This window comes from Rattus norvegicus, chromosome 1, assembly GCF_036323735.1.
Source record: "Rattus norvegicus strain BN/NHsdMcwi chromosome 1, GRCr8, whole genome shotgun sequence".
Lineage (NCBI taxonomy): Eukaryota > Metazoa > Chordata > Mammalia > Rodentia > Muridae > Rattus > Rattus norvegicus.
In genome coordinates, this window is record NC_086019.1 from 121,238,667 (window position 1) to 121,260,673 (window position 22,007).

The window sequence follows — 22,007 nt, forward strand, 5'->3', positions numbered from 1 at the left end:
TCTGAGGTGATTCTAAATCTCATCAGGTTGAAAAAGAAAATAACCATCTCAATATTATTTAAGAATAAAAACCTGTATAAGATGTATGCAGTAATCTTTACTATGATATTCTGTGGATAGATATCATGGCTTTGTAATTTCTGCATTTGATTTCAGTTAGAGAATTGGAAATATTATTTTTGAAACTTATAAAAAAATTGTATGTCCTACTTACGATATCTGTATAATGAAGGGGACTAAGAGACGAATACAATGGTTACTTAACATGGGCAGTTAGAAGAATTGTTGCAATATTGAATTAATAGATCATAAAATTGACCCAAATGATACATGGAACGCTATCAGGGAATAAAAAAAATGTGTACCTATTGTTTTTGTTTTTCTTGGGAGAACTCTAATTATGCTCAGTTTTCCATGTTCCCTTTTTTTCATAGCAGAGAATTCTAGTGTACATGGGATAATCTTTTAACTCATGTCTCTTGAGCTCTTCATTGTATCTGAATATTGGAGTCCTCTCTTCTCCCTCCTTGCCTTTACATACTTTCTTCTTTTGATCATCCTTTCTTTATTTCTGGAACTTTGAGAAAGAGGCTCATTCTGTAGCCTAGGCTGTCCAAACAATTGTAGTGGTCAGTTTGCTTATATCTTCTGAAGGATATGATTACAGATGTGAGGAAATAAACCATGAGAGCTATTTTTAATTCTTTTCTATTTACACATTATTTATATTCTTTGTCTTTTTATTGGATAGTTTATGTATTTATATTTCAAATATTATTCACTTTCCTGGTTCCCTTCTCTTCCATCGCCCATCCCAATGCTTCTATGGGGATGCTCACCCTCTCCCCAGCCCTCTCACACCTCAAAACCCTGGCATTCCACTACACTAGGGAAAAGTGCCCTCAGAGGACCAAGGAATCCTTGCTGTCATTGCAAGATAATTCTATCCTCTGCTACACGGGCAGCTAAAATCATGGGTCCCCAAGTTGGTGGTTTATTTAGTCTGAGGAAACTCTGGGTTGTCTGGTTGGTTGTTGTTCTTCCTACGTGGTTTCAAACCCTATCAGCTCCTTCAGTCCTTTCTCTAATCCTTCAGTGGGGTCCCTGCTTAGTCTGATGGTTAGCCACAAGAATATTAATTTCTATAGGCAAGGCTTTGGCAGAACCTCTCAGGAGACTTTCACATCAGGCTCCTGTCCACAAGCTTCTCTTGGCCACAGCACTAGTGACTGGGTTCCGTGGATGCATATGGGATGGATCCACAGGCTGGGCAGTATCTGCATGGCCTTTCCCTCATTCCCTGCTCCCTTAATATCATTGTATTCCCTACCATGAGTATTGGGTCCCCCCTTCTAAGAAGGACTGATGCATCCAAATTTTTGTCTTCCTTCATCTTGAGTTTCATATGGTATATTAACTGTATCTTGGATATTCTGGAACTTGGGTAAATATCCACTTACCAGTGAGTGCATATCATTTATGTTCTTTTGTGAGTAGGTTACCATACTCCAGATAACATTTTCTAGTTCCATTCATTTGCTTATGAATTTCATGAAGTTATTGTTTTTAATATCTGAGCAGTATACCATTGTGCAAATGTAACATGGTTTCTGTATCCATTCCTCTGTTGAGCAACATTGGGTTCTTTCCAGCTTCTGGTATTATAAATAAAGCTGCTAGGAGCATAGTAGAGCATTTGTCTTTATTATATACTGGCGCACCTTTGGGTATTAGCTCTGGAGTGTTATCGTTGGAACCACAATTTGAACTGTGTCCAATTTTCTAAGTAATTGACAGATTGATTTCCAATGTCGTTTTAACATCTTACAGTCACACCAGCAATGGATGAGTTTTTCTCCTTCTCCACATCCTTGCTTGCATTTGCTGTCACCTGAGTTATTGATCTCAGTCATTATGATTTGTATAATGTGGAATTTCAGCATCATTTGATTACCATTTCCCTGATGACTAAGGATGTTGAACATTTATGTAGGAGCTTCTAAACCACTTGAGATTCCCAAGTTAAGTACTCTTTGTTTAGCTCTCTACCTCATTTTTAAGTGGATTATTTCAAATTATTATTATATTAAATGAATAATTATTATTTTAAATAGGATTATTGAGTCTAATGTCTTGGTTAATGTATATTTTCAATATTAACCTTGTATTAGATGTCCAGTTGTTGAAGAACTTTTCCCAATCTATGGGTTGCAGTTTTGTCCAGTTTATAATTCCCTTTGCTTTCTCTCAAGGTCCTATTTATAAATTCTTTATCTTAGAATATGACCCATTGTTGTTCCTTTGTTCGAAGTACTTCCTTTTCTTCAAAAGGGAAGAATCAAGCAAAAATATGAAGCAATAAAATGAAACATCACCATCGTTTATACTTCAATCTATTAATATTTGTGATCCACTTACTATTTTGTGATATCTTTTAAGGCAATCGGTAAAGTTTTCTATCTCGTACTACTACAGAACCTGTACAGCTAGTATTTTAATATAGATAGATATGGCTATTTCCTCACCATGGTGGCTGCTGATTGTTCTGGTTGTCCTATTATTCTTCCATCCCCCAAAATACTGGGGTACATTGCAGCAACTGGGTTTTAACATTTAACAATAACCTCTTCTTGCATGTCTTCAGGAAATCTATCCATACCACCCCCGCAGCTCCCCAGTGACAAGCCTCAGTGGCTTTCCATGAAGTCTCCATGCCTTCATAAAATGTTACTACCTAAATACTTACTACCTCATCATTTTTTGAACAAAGTTTCATGCTGAACCCCAAAGCATCACTTCCCAGAGACATTACCTCTTTGATTTTGGACTTTTCTGTATTACAACTGATTCATTATTAAGAGCAAAATGGCCAGCATTCACTGCCAACATACCAAGGGTTTCAAATTAGTGGCTTCAGTATTGAAATTTGTGAATTGAAAATTTCTCTAATACATCCAGGAAACAAAGTTTATCTCATGTGGAAAGGGAATTCTGGAGGATTCAGGCTAAGAGACTGAGTAAGAACTACAATGCATTCCTCTTTATCTCTGCATTTATATTTAATGCAGGGAAAAAGAAATTAGAGATATAAATAGACATAGAGAGATACAGAGAAAGAAGATGAGAGAGACAGAGATAAAGGAGAGACAGGGAGAAAGATTCTAGACAAGATGAGCCTGAAGAAACAGTAGATTCTGAAGCTGTTAGCCACTAGAGTAATTAGATCAGCTGAGAAGATATTACTAAAAAATCAGCCCAAAATAGGCACTGTGAATCAATACTCCAGGTTACCACTCTTCTCTTCCTGGTTTCCAGGTGCCCCTCTGATATAAAGCAGAAAATTACTCTGAGGAAACAAGGCTGATTAATAGAGATTATGACAGTCCACAGAGGTGATCAAGAGCTAGAGGTACAAATATAAAGCACAGAGGTCAGTGAACCTTATTGTTTCAAATATGCTGGTGAGGATGTACTGAGAAATGTATTCTGATAACAATAAAAATGGCAAACATATTTTTGTTCAAGGCATATGAAATTAACATAATGCCCAAATACAAATCCAATAGCAGGAATTGTTTTTTGCTTGATTGCAAGGAAATTGAATGGCATACAAGTGATTGAATCAGGGCCATGGCTGAGAAATATTCCGCTGGATTTAGGGAATGTCTATTGTTCAGGATATCTAGTACCTAATATGGACACAATAAATTCAGTATGAAGGAAGGAGAGGCGGAATTAGTTCATCCAAAGGAATTAAATCACTGTTGTTTGAATCACTCACTCTTAATGAAAAGATTTGTTCCTAGTTCTATTGTAACATGCTAGGCCATATTTAGTTGATATGTCTCAAGGAAACTCGCCTTTTTTTGAAGGTTATTTTGGAGAAGTATAGTTGGATGACAGTAAAGATATGGGAAACGACTTGATGAAGAGGAAAGAGGATACACTCTACAGGGTATTTAATGAATGAGAAAATAACTTTAAAACAAATAATAGAAAATCCTGAATGTAGAACAACAGAAATTTAATACTGCTAACACTCAAGATCAAGATTTCAAAATTTTGCTTTAAGCCCATATATTTTATAAGTATATATGCAATGAAAAAGACACCTTAGAAACCGAGTTATGTTTATCCTATAAAACATAATTATCTTACCAGCTACTGGGAGGAAAAGATGAGAGGAAAGGAAAAATTGGGACAGGATGAGGTATACGAGATCAGGATGATTTGCAGAATGTCAGGAAATTGAACAAATGTGTAGAGCAGTGGGGGATGGGGATCTGTAGGTAGCCACCAGAAAGTCCCAGATGCCGGAAAAGCAAGAGGTTTCCAGGACTCAAAGGGGGCGAGATTAGCTAAACTGTCCAACAAAGGGAGGAAGAAACTGCAGAGTCTAAATCCAGAGGTTAAGCAAGGCCCCAGTTGGGGGATGGGTTCACTCACTCATCTTCAAATTTTAAACCAGATATGCTACTGTCGAGAGGAAATACATGGACAAAGTGTGGAGCAAAGCCTGAAGGAAAGGCCATGCAGTATCTGACCCTGCTGGTGATCCATTGCATATACAGATATCAAACCCAGACACTATTGCTGATTTCAAGAAGTGCTTGTTGACAGGAACCTGACAGAGATGTCTCCTGAGAGGTTCTGCCAGAGACTGACAAATACAGAGGCATATGCCTCCGCCCAACAATTGAATGAGCAATGGGATTCCAAATGAGGAATAGGGAAAATATTGAAGGAGGTGAAGAAGCTTGCAACCTCCTAGGAAGAACAAAAATCTCAACCAACCAGAGCCCCCCCCCGGGGGGGGGGCTCCCAGGGTCTATACCACAAACCAAAGTTATGCACTGAGGGACTCATGGCTCCAGCCACATTTTGAGTAGAGGGTGGCTTTATCTAGCATCAATGGGAGGAGAGACACTTGGTCCTGTGAAGGCTAGATGCCCCAGTGTAGGGGAATGCCAGGACAGAGAGGTAGAAGTGGGTGAGTCAATGGGAGAACACCCTCATAGAAGCAGTGGTACATGTAATGGGACAGGGTTTTGCAGAGGGGAAACCTAGAAATGAGTTAACGTTTGAAATCCAAATAAATAAAATATCCAAAAATGAATGAGTAAAAATAAGAAATTTACATAGGAAAAGTTCAACATCGACAAGAAAAATAAATAGAAAAATTTTTGTGCTGAGATACATATTGAAGACGTTAATAAGCAATAAGCCCATGAGGAGCAATTAAAGAGTTGTATATTTAAAGAGGAAAAGCTTTATCCTACATGCAAAACTAAAGAAACTTCAAGAGGAATGGGCCGCTTTCATGTTGACTTCTCAGCATTTTCTGCATTCAGTAGGAAATAGGACAACTGTTTTATTTTCAGAAAGACCCACCACACAATGAAAAAGAGCTAATTAGTGAGTGCTAATGAAACCTAGTACGAGTGCTGTGACAATCTAAAAGAGTTAATGGTTATCATTAAAGGACTTATCTTCAATTACTGTTGCCAGAAATACTGCCCCATCCTTGTTGGCTGTGTGTTGCCACTTTCACATCTTCAAGACTTCACCTAATAAAGTCCTTTTAGTTCTATAAACGGTAGTGTAACTGATATGAAGAATATTTGCAAGAGTACACCATACAAAATGAAAAATAAATATTACACACATAATAACGGTCAATTAATTAATTAAACTTTTAAATTTTTACTATGTATGTAATTATGGTAAAGTATTTCTCTTTTTCCATTATTTCTCTCAGGCAGCCTCAGAGGATTTTCATTGATCTTTAACAAATGTGATGACTTGTGTATAATGTGATGTGGCAGAAAACAGGGTACTGTGTCATTCTTTCTACGTCTCTGAAGAAGAGTGTACATTAGATGCCCCTAGTAGAAATTAAAGCATAGGTTTCAACTTTGAGATCATCCTTTAAATCCTTTAAGAAAAATGTTATATTGTATCCTTGGGTACCACTGTGTTCTGATAGGCCCAAGGTTGGATCCAGCTCAAGCGGAGGCCCCAAGACCATACAAAATTACTGAGGCATTGGGGCATTCACAAAAATGGACCAATCATGACTGCCCTTCATTAGACCCAACAAGCAGCTGAAAGAGTCAGATACTGATATGTGCACCCAACCAATGAACCATGACCTCTCTGATTGAATTAAGGAAATGCAGGAGGAAGCTAAGGAGGAGAGCAACCATGTAGGAGGACAAGCGGTCTTAGATAACCTGGACCCTTGTGATCTCACAAACACTGGATCATACCCAGGCTGCATATACCGGCTGAGATGAGGCCTCCAACACATATAGAACGGGGGACTCCTGTGTCTGGGTTCAGTCAGAGAAGGTGCACCTAATCCTCCTGAGACTAGAGGCCCCAGGAAGTTTAGAGTTCTGGTGGGTTGGGTAGGGTTGGGACATCCTCTTGAAAAGTGGAGGCAGGGTAGGGAGGAAATATGGGATGTGGAACTCTCAGGGGCATGTGTGGACAAGGAAGGGAATATAACTTGGAATGTAAAAAACAACAACAAAAAACAAAACAAAGAAAAAAAACCCAAACTTTTATAGAATTTTCCATCTTCTTCTTTTGTTGAAAGCCAGATAGCTTGGTGAGCACAGATGTAAAAATTCTTTCAGTCATACCTTGGCTTGAGATTTTTAATGGCAAATGTAATATTTGTCTTAGATCTATGAGTACCAAAGGGACTTTCTTCCATGAGAATACATTTTTAATGACAATTTCATTTGTAGTAGGCTGAATTAACTATTATCATATGTTTATTTTCTTTTCCCTATTAAATGTCTGCTTCATATTTTCTTATCCCTACCCATGAACTAAATGTTTCTTAAATTTATTAACATATTTGTATTCATATCTGGATGGCTTTTTTATACTGATGAAACCACAAAATTGTGTGCGTGTTTGTGTGTGTGTTTCTGTGTGTGTGTGTGTGTGTGTGTGTGTATGTGTTGAAATAGATTAATATACTCATTTAAAGTATGTTTCAATGGTTTAGTGTACTCTATTTGCTATGGTTTGTCTCTGAATACTAATCTTTCCATTGTCTTCTGTATCCCAATTTCCATGCCTTTTACTCACTTATCCTTTTGGTATACAAAGACAAATTTTTTCCTCTAATTACCCATAATTAATCATTCAAATGCTGTTTTCATTAAGGAAAAGTTCACCATCCTTAGTAATCACAAATATGCACATTGTAATCTTGTTGAAATTTTATTTTTCATTAATCGGGATCGTGAAGAGCACACATGCTAACTAGGATGATGAGTAATAAGAAATCTCAGCCACTGCTGGTGAAAAAAACACACTTTTACTGCCACATTGGAAATCAGTTTGGTTTCCTGGGAATGATTTACCTCAAGTTCCATGTGTACCATTGTTGATTATAAATTGATGGGATTCCATATCATATTATAGACATACTTACTAGTTCCTATTCATTGCGGCTATAGTCATATTAGTTATAAATAGGAAATAGCCTACCTTTCCATAGTGGAGAAATTGATAAAATATATGGTATATTACAAAATGAAATATTACTAGGCTATTAAAAATGAAGTAATGGATCTCATAGTTAAATGGATTGAACAACAACAACAGCAAACCTCATTGTGAGTTATCCAGAACCTTAAAGACAAAACAGTCTGTATAGTTTATATTTGGATGTTTTACGACTTGACAACAGCATACAAGAATTAGGATGGAGGGAAGGATTTTGGGACAATTGAGAAATAATATGAATAATTATTGTGATAATTTGGAATGACATTGGAATGCAGCAATTAAATGGAGATTGGGGAATGAAGAAGACACTGTGAAATACTAAGGGGGACAGCTAAAACTTTGAGTCAGATCAGTTCTTAATATATAACATAAATAAAATGTCTAAAGGAAATAAAAAATAATGGGAGAGAATGACCGAATTAGACATCTCTTCCCACCAAATGAATTCTCCAACCCCATGTATTGGCTCTATCTACTATATTTTTTGGACAATGTGTCCTCATTGTAATACTCCAATCACTTCAAACTATTGCCTAAGCTACTGAATGCTCCATACAACTCATGATAGCTCTACTGTTGAAGACAACACCTACATTTTTTGAACATAGAGAAGACAGGTGCCTAACTAAAACCTTTACCTCCTGAATAGTGTTGCTGGTTCTGAAATGTGTTTGGCATGGTTACGGAGGGAAAACTTAAACACCAACCCACCTCTATACTACTTGACCTACCACAGTCAGCTGCCTACAGGATACACTGCTGCAATAGTGGCACCATCAATGGAGTAAACAATACTATCTGACTGGATTTGAGACATACACAATGAGACAGAACACATTTCTACCTTTGTGCTCATGACAAAACACTGGAGTTTAAGGATTAAAGCAGGTATTATTGTTTGCTATAGAAATGTAGGTACAAAATGATTCCTAATAACATTCTTTTTTGCCCATATGTCAATATACTGCTCTCCTATTAACACAAAGCTAGCATATACAATAGATGGAGCCAGTTATAGAGAACCATATCTCCACAACATGCAGAGCAAATGACCTTGGATCATACTATCATAAATGAGTCAATGCCATCTAATCTTTTCCTTCATAGCTCAGGAAAGTTTTGTAGAAGGCATGGAAGAAATATTGTAAAGCACAGTGGTGCTGGGAGGAATGCAAGCAAGTTAATAATGTCCAGATACAACAGGACTGATACACATATTGACTCATATAAATCAGGAAGCCATGCCTAGGTTCTGCACTGGTTTGCAGGTCAAAATTATTTTGATAGCCGAGTAATATTCCATTTTGTAGATGTACCACATTTTTGTATCCATTCCTCTGTTGAAAGGCATCTGGGTTCTTTCCAGCTTCTGGCTATTATAAATAAGGCTGCTATGAACATAGTGGAGCATGAACTGAATAATATCATCCTGTGTGAGGTAACCCAATCACAGAAAAACACACATAGTATGCACTCATTGGTAAGTGGCTATTAGCCCAAATGCTCGAATTACTCTAGATGCACAGAACACATGAAACTCAAGACGGATGATCAAAATGTGAATGCTTCACTCCTTCTTTAAAAGGGGAAAAAGAATACCCTCGGCAGGGAATAGGGAGGCAAAGATTAAAACAAAGGCAGGAGGAACAACCATTCAGAGCCTGCCCCACATCTGGCCCATACATATACAGCCACCCAATTAGACAAGATGGATGAAGCAAAGAAGTGCAGGCTGATAGGAACCGGATGTAGATCTCTCCTGAGAGACACAGCAAATACATAGGTGAATGCCAGCAGCAAACCACTGAAATGAGAACGGGATCCCCGTTGAAGGAATCAGAGAAAGGACTGGAATAGCTGGAAGGGGCTCAAGACCCCATATGAACAACAATGCCAACCAACCAGAGCTCCCAGGGACTAAGCCACTACCCAAAGACTATACATGGACTGAACCTGGGCTCCAACCTCATAGGTAGCAATGAATATCTTAGTAAGAACACCAGTGGAAGGGGAAGCCCTTGGTCCTGCTAAGACTGAACCCCCAGTGAGTGTGATTGTTGGGGGGGGAAACCAGGAAAGGGAATAACAATCGAAATGTAAATGAGAAATACTCAAATTAATAAAGAAAAAAAGGGAAAAAAGATTAAAAAAAAAGTATTTGGCATCCAACCACTAATAGCTGGAACTGAATATGATCTACCTCACAAAGAAGCTCTCTCCAGTTGACAAATTTTCTGATATCAAAAACTGCTTTGTTCCAGTACAGTTTCATGGGAGTAGAATCCACACTGAGACAGGTGCTTCATTCTACCTTACATAAATAAATGGTAATTTTGATTCATAATATATTATATTTTTAACCATGCTGGTAATTTCTCATACATTATTACACCCAAATTAATATTTTTTTGGGCTTTTCTCTGTAAGCATGTATATCTGTGTGTCTATGTGCTTCTTGTGTTTTATCCTTTCTGATTCATTTGGTTTTTTGTTCTGTGTCAGTCGGGATTTTTTTTTCTTTTTATATTTTCTAAGGGGTGGAATGAGAACATGACAAATTAGGTTGTTGTGAAAATAGAAAAAAATCAGGGAGGGCAAAATAAGGAAGGATTAGAATATGTTGTTTGAAAAAGGCACTTTTCAAAAATTAGTATTTCAAACACTGATACAGATTACATATTCATTCATCTTTATGTATTAACATTTAATTAAGTTAGTCTTCAGAGGATACATTTCTCTTGGTCCAAAGAAAACTTGTCCAAGTCAAACCTCTACTTCTGCTCTGATGCTTTCCTAGATGGAACTCGGTTTTAAATGGAGTTCATTTAACATACACTGTCCAGTCACTGGTGAGTTATAATATTTTTTTCACTGAAACAGTGAAGTTTCAACCCTGGAACTGCCACATACTGGGCATTCATCCTAGATTGAACAACATATCTATGTATCAATGGTTTTAAAACAATAAATACCATTTGTGTTGATTTGTATTTTCCTTTTGTTCAAGCATGTAATATTAAGTTACTGCAAAATAATTTACTCTACTTATGTCTCAGATAAAGTTGTTATTTGTTCATTTATTTCATCATTTAACCTCAATTTTTTGGGTGATTTTTGATACATACTCCCAAACTGCAGCCTAGGGTTCCATCTAAGTAGTGTAATCCAAAGTGTCCTCAGACAGGTACTTCAAGTTCATCTCTCTCAGTGTGGAATTTCAGGTTATAGCATGGTACCTTCTATCTCCTTTTTTATTCAAAAATTTCATTCCCCAAAAGAAATGAAATAATGAAATTCACAGGTAAATGAATGGAACTAGGACACATCATACAGAATGAATTAGCTCAGACCAACCAAACAAATATGTAATCTATTTGTTTATGTGTGGACATTAGCTGTTAAGTCAATGATTACCAATGTGCAATCCATAGAATCATAGAAATTGTGTTTAGAGTGAGGGACTAGGAATAATAGATAGGTCTCCTTAGGAGGGATAGAATAAATCGATATGCATCGTATGGTGGCTTGAAAATGGAGAGAACAAGTATGATAATTATTGAAGACGTGAGTAGAGCAAGGAAAATGGAGATAAGTAACATTAAGAGACATCTTATGGTTACTCTGTTAACAAACAGTAAACCCTTTATGAATACATGCATATGAATGCAATTTAAATGATTTCTTTGAACACTATGCTCTGAAATCAGAGGTATTAGTTGCTTACAATAGGTTAAGTAGCAAGGCCGTGGCTTTGTGCATATACTTATTAGCAAGATGATCCGTCTGAACATACACATGAATCTATTCCTGAATGCATGAATAATAAAAAGTCACATGCACACAAATGCTCCTGTATATAGGACAGGAAAATGAAAAAGGATAAGGAACAAATGTGGAGTGGCATTTTGAGATATTGAACTTCAATAATTGACTGAATAATGCTGATAGATTCCAATTCAACATAGATCTGTCTATCTACCTACTTACCTACATATATACCTATTTATCTATATTTTATTATTATGGATATAATAAAAATATGGCATCAGCAAAACTTCATGCATGTATTTCTGCATTTTGTTTGTGTGTGTGTCTGTGTGTTTGTGTGTGTGTGTGTGTGTGTGTGTGTGTGTGTATGTGTGTGTGAATTCCTTAGTGTGGTTAAATCATATTCACATTCCTTCCATTTCTTCCAGATGAAATCCTTCCCTGCTCATCTAGTTTTGTATCTTTTTCAGACACAATTTATACTGCAGTATATATAGCTGTGATTTCAGCAAGTTGTAACATCAACAGGCCAGGAAAAATTGCCTACTGATGCAATAGTGGTATGAGTGTCATGAGAATAACTAGCGTACATTCTGGTTGGATTTAAGGCTTGCTCCCCAAATTGAAATGTATAAAGTGTCCTGTTATTTGAATCAAAAACCTGTAGCCAAACAGAACATAGGCCAGAAGGGAAAGGCAAATGTTATTACTCTGCTAAATGAACACTGTATTAATCTAAGTCCTAATGACTTATCCTTAGACCCATAGCTTACTGTATTTTTCAACCCTCTTGAGAGAAGACTCGTCTGCTGTCACATCATGCCTAACAGAGATCAATAGCTGTTCAAGATTCACGAAACAAGAGAATGCTCAATTCCAGTCACTAAATAAAAAGTCTATATCTTGTCTCCTTTACAAGCTTCAGGATTCATTGTGGAAGACAGGCTGGTAGAGTTATAACTATTATAGACAGTAAAGGAATAAAGTCAGCTTTCTTCAATATTGTGGCTACTGCTGAATAGTACACACTTACTTCAGCGTAAGATACTCAGAGATTTATTCTCTCTCTCTCTCTCTCTCTCTCTCTCTCTGTGTGTGTGTGTGTGTGTGTGTGTGTGTGTGTGTGTGTACCATGACCACATGTAAAGGTCACAGAATAATTTGGAGAGTCAGTTCACTACATGTGCATGTGTATATATTCTAGGGAGCAAACTCAAATTGTCAGGCTTAAACAGCAATCACCTTTGTCTGAATTGCCAGGGTGGCAGGATGCCTAGGCATTCCCCACCTGCTCAGAAGGGGAGAGGAAGAATAGGGGAAGTTTGTGGGAGGGGTGGTGATTTGGGAGGGGGACAATGAGCACAATCTAAAGGGAAGAATTAAAATATAAAATTAAGTTTTAAAAAGTTAAAAATTATTTTCATATATATATGTATATATATGTATATATATGATCTTGTAATAAATATACACATCAAGAAACTCATAATATCATGGGTCTGTATTTCATTGGAGGGAGTTTTTAAAAAACAATCGTATAAATATGAAGGGAAACTAGTGACAGACTAATTGTCTTAATAAGGCTTTTACTTCTGTGAACAGAAACCATGAGCAATGCAACTCTTACAAAGATCACATTGAACTGTGGCCGACTTATAGGTTCAGAGGTTCAGTTTATTACCTTCAAGGTAGAAGCACAGCAGTTTTAAGGCAGACATGGGGCTGTAACAGTTGAGAGTTACACTTATATTATGAAGGCAGCAAGCAGAAGATTGGATCCCAGATAGCTAAGATGTGGTTATTAAAGACCACACACACAGGAACACACCTACTCCAACAAAACTACATCACCAAATAGTCCAACTAGCTGGGCCAACCATATACAAACCACTGAACTACATTGTGCTGCTAGTAGAAGCTGAGATGTGAGGAGTGAATGTGAGGAAGGATAAATATCCCTAAAGTCGTTTTGAGAAAGGCATATGGAATCAAGCTTCTGTAAGAGGGGCTTCTCTACACAAATATTTATATGAACTTTTTTCAAATAATGTTAACTAGTAATAAGACAATGGTTTCTCCACAGGACACTATAGTCAGACAAGTACATTGTCCAGTGCCAGATTGGGTTGTCTACTTTGAATTTACTTTCCAGAGAATTCGCATAAAGTCCATCCCATTACAAACCTTCTCGGTTACCATACAGAATTTGAGAGTAAGACCCTATTGCTTAGGTAAACACATGGTTAAGTCAAAGAACAGAGTGAATGTATCAAGCATTGACCAATAAGCTTGATTCTACTGTGTACCATAGTGGATAGCTTTCATAGTACCAGAATATATGAAGCAGGCTACTGCAGAAGAAGTATAATCACCACTTCATCAAGCCTGGAAATACTTCCTGCCAATGAATACTTCTGATACAGTGATGAACTGCCTATCATGAGAATTACCAACATTTTTAGTTGAATTTGAGTCCCAAAATGAAACCCATAATTGGCACAGTTTTCTGCAGTAGGATCCTGCAACTAAACAGGGCCTTCATAGTACTTGCACATCTCCCACTATTACCATGCTAAATCTTACTGATTTAAATCAATCCATAAGTCATAATCATACCAATAATTTAGTGTACACATGAAAATATTCAAAGAATCAAAAATCTGGCATACCCTTGTATAAAATGTATAGGCATAGTTTATTGTTTAAATGGGAAGGGAGGAATTTTTGTTTATATCAGTTAATAAATGCAATTTTCAGTTTTAGCACATATTGTATTTTCTGTGTAAAACTATGGGGAATGGAAATAATCATATACAAAATAGTTGATAGATTCCATAAACCTATTGGATGCTTCTGTCCATGGATTCATGGTTAATAAATGATTAAATTAGTGCATATCAAAGAAAGTACTATCATGATATACATTAATGCTTTTGTGAGCTTACATGAAGGAAGGATACCAGTAAAAGCAATGTGAGTAATGCATCATGATTCCGAATTGCTAGCACCAATATACTATGTAAATTTTATGATATTTCCTTTAACCATATGTGGGTTTTACTTGAAAAAAGAGAGCTCAAATTTTTGAAATGCATAAAATAATATAGAAAAAAATTAATATTGAAATTAATCATTTTTTGGGCTCCAGTTTCTTTTTAAAAACTCTAAAATAGGAAAATTATTAACTTAGGTGCTATATAAATTTCAGTTTAATCTATGAGTTACTTTCTTGCGAGAGAGCAGTCTTAGGATTAAGTGCTCAAAATTTGAATTTTATAAACAATGCTTTAATCATCCACTTGTGATATATGGATGATTTTGGAAGTAGGTTTATAGTATGGAGAATCATTTCTCTGAGGAAAATAAAATTGTGAGAGAACTAAGGTTGAAAAAGTAAGAGGACTACTTCAAAAGCGGTCCTGTAGCTAAATAAAAATTAAATTTCAGACAATGTCTATAAGCTTGTGAGATGCAGAAAATATTATGAGTATATTTGTAATACTTATTTCATCATCATGTGTTTTCTAAAAATGTAAAATCTATTATTTTATAGTTGGCAATTGAGACCACTCGAAAATTTGGCTTTGAATGCTCTATAGGTCTTGACAAAAATATATACAAGAATTCTTGGTGAAAAGTTGTGACTGAAAAGGATGATTCCTTAGAACCCCAGGGATGGACAGAAGTTGGAAGACTTCTGATCACAAACGTATTATTTATTATTAGTGGAAAATATTTATTTCCTTAACTACCCTCTCTGATTTTGCAACCAAAATATTTTAGGAGTGTTCTGAAACAAGAATTTCTTAGTTCAGTTCATATATGAAGTCAAAGAAAGAAGTTCCACACTGGGACATGGTAATTTGCCAGGCAATGGGAAAACTATATTTTACCTATGTCTTTACATATATATGATATCTAGTTCCATTTCTTTGGGGAGAAATTGATGCTTTGCTATCAAAAAATAACATTTGAGTAGTAAGTATGAATAGGGAACCATTTTAAAAATCCAAGGACTGAAAATGACTAAACATTTAGTAAAATTTAACAAAAATATATTACAAGGCCTGAAGGTAACATAAAAAAGTGAAAATCATTACTACTAGGCTGCAAAAATTCAGAATTGTGGTATAAGGTATAAGCTATAGGATATATATATATATATATATATATATATATATATATATATATATATATATATATATCTGTATCCATAGAGCACATCTGAGTAGTGGTTGACATTTACAGTCGGGGCGTCTACCCATGGATCTCTTTGGGCCAGAATAAGCATGCATAGACTTATTTCAGTTAAGGGAATCATGTAGTATCCAAAAAATTACATGATCCATCTGCTGTAAATATTTTCTTTTACACAGGTGAAGGAAAGTGTATCAAAGGCTGTGTATCAATCATATATATATATATATATATATATATATATATATATATATATATATATATATGATTTCATGAAGAACTTGCTGACAGGAGCCTGGTATGGCTGTTCCCTGAGCGATTCTATCAGGACCTAACCAAAATAGATTCATATAGAGTCAATCATCAGACTGAGCCTTGGAGACACCAATGGAATACAAATATATATATATATATATATATATATATATATATATATATATATATTTGTTTGTAAGAGAGGAAGTAAATACTTTAGGAACAGGATTAATTTTATTCTAGAAAAAAAATAACCTATAACAGCTTAATAGAAAATTGCAGACAAAAAATCTTTAACATGGAAAGACAAGTTGAACTGATCAGTTTTAATAGTTTAATAGTGTGTTAGAGGTTGAAGCCTTTTTAGTGTAATCATCCTAGAAGGAGGCTTCAGTGGTTGCTTTAACAAGGAACTGATTTGTACTATATGCGGATGTGAAAAAAAAAACTTTTAAGAATAAACTATCCTCATGGGTAGTTTTGAGGCATACATGCATTCAGAGGCAAACAGGACCCACCATTTGTGCTGAATGTTCTTATATCATACACTATATTTCCACAAAGTACAGACCCAGTGTTCTGGCCTTACTGAAAACAAATATATGTCTTGGCAGTGATCTGAGAGTACTAATGGATATAACTGTGGGAAGAATCTGGATCTAGGGCTGTCAATAGCATTGCTACCTCCTTGGATTCTGAGGAAAATGATATGGTCATTCTTACATTGAAAAATTTTTTTCAAGTAACTTGTCATTAACCTTTTAATTCATCATTCTATTCATTTACACTTCAAATGATATCCCTTTTACCTGTTATCCCTCCACAACGCCCCATCCCATTCCTTCTCTCCCTATTCCCTTTGCCTCTATGAACATGCCTCTCTACCCTTTCATCCACTCCTGCCTCATCACTCTAGCATCATCCTGGGCGGGGTCTTAGGACTCCACAGAACAAAGGCCCTTTCCTCCTGTTGCTGTTAGATATGGCCATCCTCTGCTACACAAGAATCTATAGCCACGTGATTCTCCAGGTATACTTCTTCGTTGGAGGTTTAGTCTCTGGTAGCTCTGGCTTGTCTTCTTAAATCATATTGTTCTTTCATTACTGTTCCAATCGCCTTCAGCTCCTTCAGTCCTTCCCCTAGCTATCCCATTGGGGTCTCCAAGGCTCAGTCTCATGATTGGCTGTATCTAATCTATTTTGGTTAGGTGCTGATAGAACCACTCAGGGAACAGCCATACCAGGCTCCTGTCAGCAATTGCTTCTTGAAATCAGCAGAAGGGTTGGGGTTTGGTGTCTGCAGAAGGAACAGATTCCTTGATAGGGCAGTCTCTGAATGGCCTTGCCTTCAGGTTCTATTCCAATTTTGGGGCCTGTCTTTCCTTTTGTCAGGAACATTTCTGGATTACAATTTTTGAGATGGGTGGGTGGCCCCATCCCTCAACTAGGGGTGGTGCCTATCTACTGCAGGTGGTCTCTACAGATTCTATCTCCCCTTTTTGGGGGAACTTTTGCTAAAGTCATCCCTGTTTGGTCCTAGGAAACTCTTGTTTCCCTGGCGTTTGGGAATTTTTAGTAAATATCCCCAGTTCTGCAGTCCCCACTGCTAATTATTTCTATTCAGTTCCCTGACTTTCTGTATTTCTCTTCTATTGCTTACAATACCTGATCTTGTCCTGTCTTATCCCCTCTCCCTCCTGTCTTCCTCCCATGTCCCTCCCTTCCTCTATCTCCTGTGATTATTTTGTTCTCCCTTCTATGTAGGATTTATGCATCCACATTTTGGTCTTCTGTCTTCTTAACCCAGATATCACTCAACACTGTGTCCATAAACAATTGAAAGAATAATGAAAATATGGTACATTAACTCAATGAAATGAAACTCACTTCTTGAAATAATAAAATCATGGAACTCTTACTTAAGTGAATAGAACTAGGAAAATCATCCTGAGTGAGAAAAATCATCCTGAGTGAGGTACTCAGAACCCAAAGAAAAATTTAGGATGTTTTCACTTAAAAATACTTCTTAGGTTTTGTTATTTTGTCTTTTTTTTTTCAGAGTTGAGGACGGAATCCAGGGCCTTGCCTAGCAAGTGCTCTACAACTGAGCTAAATCCCCAACCACTAGGTTTTAATCCTTACAAATGCATGTAAGAATCTTTAAATTCTCAGTGGAAAGATATAGAGTGAGGAACTAGAAATTATAGAAGGTTTTCCTGAATAACTAAAAACATAATTAAATCTGGAGACATGTGGTGTAAGGTGGTAGTTGAATGGGAATATTAAATGCAGAAGTGGAGGAAAGTGGGGTAAGGGACACCAGAATCTGTGGACTCTCTGAAGAATGTTATAGAAATTACTACAGTAGAGGCTCCTTAATATTAACTATGTGAATGGAATATTCTTAAAACACATCATAAAATAATGGGGAGAGTAGAACCTAACTGCCATACCTCACTAGCAAAGCCATTCCAGTGTCATGTATGGGTTACATCTATTTGAGTTTTGATGACTGAGATCACACAGAAGCTCCCAAACAACTTACATTCCTACCCACATAATTGGTTGCTTTAGAAAAACTGATGATAGAACCATATTGATGAAACAACACTTACCTATCTCATTGAACATGAAGAAGTTAAGTTGGTGACTAACGGGAGTATTCACCCCTTCTAGAGAGTGTTCATGGATTGGAAAATTTATTCATACTTCCTGAGGAGAAAAGGAAAGGTGAACATAGCTGAAATCTTTCAATTTACAATGGTGGACTGGCTACTGTGTACACGAGTGCAATAGTTGTACAAATGTGATGAGAGTAACAATTACGTGAAAGGATTTAATGCCCAGTCCATGAGACACGATCCTGACATACCTCATATGTCCAAGAAAAGAGAAATAAGTAGATTGTGGACCAAGGGGCATATCAAACACCAGTTTTTCTGCAGAAGCAATATACCAATTTAAAGAACCCTAAAGATATTCTGTTCTTCCCTTTATAAGTATATTACTCAGCCATGATCACAGAAGCTGCAATCTGTTGTTGGTGGAAACAAAGGCAGAGACACATACCTGAACACTGTATAGAGATTAAGAGAAATTTGATAACTCAGTTGTAAATGCAAATTCTCTATTAATACTCTCCCTTCACCTCTCATGAATCTTTTTCTTGGGAGAAAACTGAGAGCACCTGGTAACGGAAAGACTGTAACAAAGTACCAATGTCTTTCAGATGTAACAGACATGACTAACTCACATATGATCTCACATAGAACATGACAGCATGATATGGTTTCCATAGAGTAAAGTGAATTGACTCCCACTACTGAGGGAAATAAATAAACATGATCTACCATCTCTAACCATGAAGCTATTTCCAATATAGAAAGGTTCCTAAAGGATAAATTAATTTAATATTGTGGAATCTAATTGATTATAGAAATCGCACTTATGGAAGATTTTATTCAAAGCAGTAGACAGGCAAATCATATGAACTCAATTCTATTTTGACAATAATTTTATGAATCCTAATGCTGTATCTCTCAACATAAAAAAGCAGATATAATTGAACAAAAGAGAAAATGGGAAAGAGCCTCAGTGCGCTCCAGGAGATTTCATGATAAGGTCATGAGGTATACACACAATAAACATTCTTTGCTAGACACAGAGGATTCATCCTTGTGCTATCTAGGAATGTTTCCCTGGTGGTTATCTTTCATAATGCTCTAAAACACTATTCAGGCTCCATTAAGAAAAAAAAAATAATGGTTTTCTTATCCATTAATAATCGTTATATGCTACAATAATGAATGGCCAGGTAAAATGCATTAACATCGCAAATGTACAAAGGTATTTTTTGCTTAACCAACCACATTATTAATTAGAAGTGAGGCCAGTTCTACAGGACAGAATTTTTGAATGATAGTACAAACATGATCAATAAACTCAGCTAGGGAATTTAAAGACCCTAGTAAAGAAAACACTGACATTGTTTTTCTAAATCATCATTTTGTCAAATTCCTTTTTAAATATTTCTGCTATGTCCTTTGGTATGTGTTGCTGATTATTTCCATAGATAACACTTTCATTGGCACAATGATACATATTTACATAAAGGACTGTGAATAAGCAACAGTCAGTACTCAGACATAGTTGGGGATTCTAAAACTCCCCAGATGGGTAAAAGCTAGAGGACTGGAACAAATGCTATGGGTTGTCTCTATAAATGGCACGGCTGTTGTAAACATGGCCTCCTAAAGTTAGGGTTACATGTGTGCCCCTCAAAACACTGAGCAAATATTCAAGAATGGAAGAAGGAGGGCTTCTCAATATTCCAACCCTATATGCACACATCCTTACTGACATAAATGGCTACCAGAGTAGCAAGTTTCCTGTTTCCTTAGAAATGTGGTCACTGGTAAGGATAAACAGAACATATTTCAGAGAAATAAAACAACATACAACAAAATCAGAGGGAGCATCCTGCTAAATGGTGAAAAACTCAAAACATTTTTATTAAAATCAGGAACAAGAGAAGGAAGTTTATTCTTCCTGTCTTATTCAGCATAGTATTAGGAGACTCCTTTGAATATGGTATGATTTTATGCATAAAAGTTCCTAAATGTGGCATCAGGAACCTGACAATTCTGATACCTACATTCAGCAATGTAGCAGTATAAAAAATTTATGAAAATTCATGTCCTGAAATAACAAATACTTTGAGTAACATACTATAGAAACAATATCATTTATAAAACATTATATATCATATTGTTATATAATATATGTCATATACCATGTTATATAAAATATTACATATATATTACATATGTATATATTTGATTACCAATAATATTCATCACACAAATTATAAAATAGTGTTGTAAAACTAGATGGAGACAAAAAAGATTCCGTGTAAAATAAACCTGAATAATGATAAAAGTTCAGGCGGTATCTGCATGGCAGATTTCATATTATTCTATAACATAGCTGCAGTAAGAAAAGTGTAATGAATGTTGCCACTCTGTTATATCTGTATTAATTAACACCTGTTTAGAAGCAAGAACCTTAGCAAACCCTCGGACTGCTCTTGACTTGGATCAACATAGTCTTGAATTTAAGATTTTTTAAATCTTAAACACAAACAACATTTTGAAATAAAAAACAAAATACAATGAATAAAAGAATAGGATAAGCCTTTGATAAAATCTGTGTCTCAAACCTATTATTAGTCTGCATTGTTGCCTCTGTACACATCTGAGAGCATTCAATTTAGTGTTTTTATGGCATACTTGAGTGTGTTAACAGTTGGGTCTCTGATTCTTGTGTCTGCTCATTTTCCTTCTGTTGGATTGCCTTGTCCACCTTCAATATGCTCTTACTATATCTTATTATATTTCATTTTATTTATGTTTGGTTGTTATCCCTTGAGTGTTCTTTTCCTCATGAGAGACAGAAAGGGAAGTGATCTGGAAGGGAGGGGAGGTGGTTAGAAACTGGGAAGGGTTAAAAAGAGGAAAAATGTAATCATGATATAAAACATAAATAAGAATGGAAATGAAAACCTGGACAAAAATCAATTTTCAATTAAAATATCCCATTTTATAAAGAAAAACAAAATACAATTCCAAAAAAGACCAGAAATAATACAAACAGAAACAAAAGCAAAAACACCCTTGTGGCTTTATCTGATGGAAGATGGCCAAACTCTCCAGCAAACAAACCACCCAAAAAAGCCCAAAACCAAATCTGCATTCTGTTTTGCATTTCTTATAAAATTCATCCATATCAGAGGATGAAAGCAAAGTATAGACTACATATCCAAAGAAAGTTATTTCCAATCCACCAGTTTATTGCTGAATCTGGGCAAAATTTCAAAAGACACTAAAGCATTGTCATAACATTGAAATTGGATCACCTTATGTGATCACAGAAGAAAATGGTTTATCATTCTGTATTACTCTATGCATTGTATTTCATGTGAGTATGTTTGTAAGTATATATATATATATATATATATATATATATATATATATATATATATATATATATATATATGTTTCCACATGCCTGAAGTTCACACACCCAAATTCACTCTGCCCACTACTCTTTCTTACAGCCATTTTGAAACACTTATCCTTTATTGTAACTAACATTACATCAAAACTCATTCTTACCTGATACCCCTAACTATTCAGAAAATGGAGGTGCAAACCACGTGATCTATTGTGTGCTTTCCCTCTGATGATAATCTGTATGGT

At 35.9% G+C, this 22,007-nt stretch overlaps 1 long non-coding RNA gene across 5 annotated transcripts in view; it reads right to left on the reverse strand.

Annotated features, from left to right (window-relative positions):
• The window catches only part of LOC134483413 (uncharacterized), a 723,689-nt gene that overhangs the window by 445,020 nt on the left and 256,662 nt on the right, over positions 1 to 22,007 (reverse strand). For all 5 annotated transcript variants that reach the window (XR_010060293.1, XR_010060297.1, XR_010060294.1 and 2 more), the window contains exon 25: positions 18,366 to 18,462. This is a non-coding gene — a long non-coding RNA (uncharacterized LOC134483413). The remainder of the gene's footprint in view (positions 1 to 18,365; positions 18,463 to 22,007) is intronic.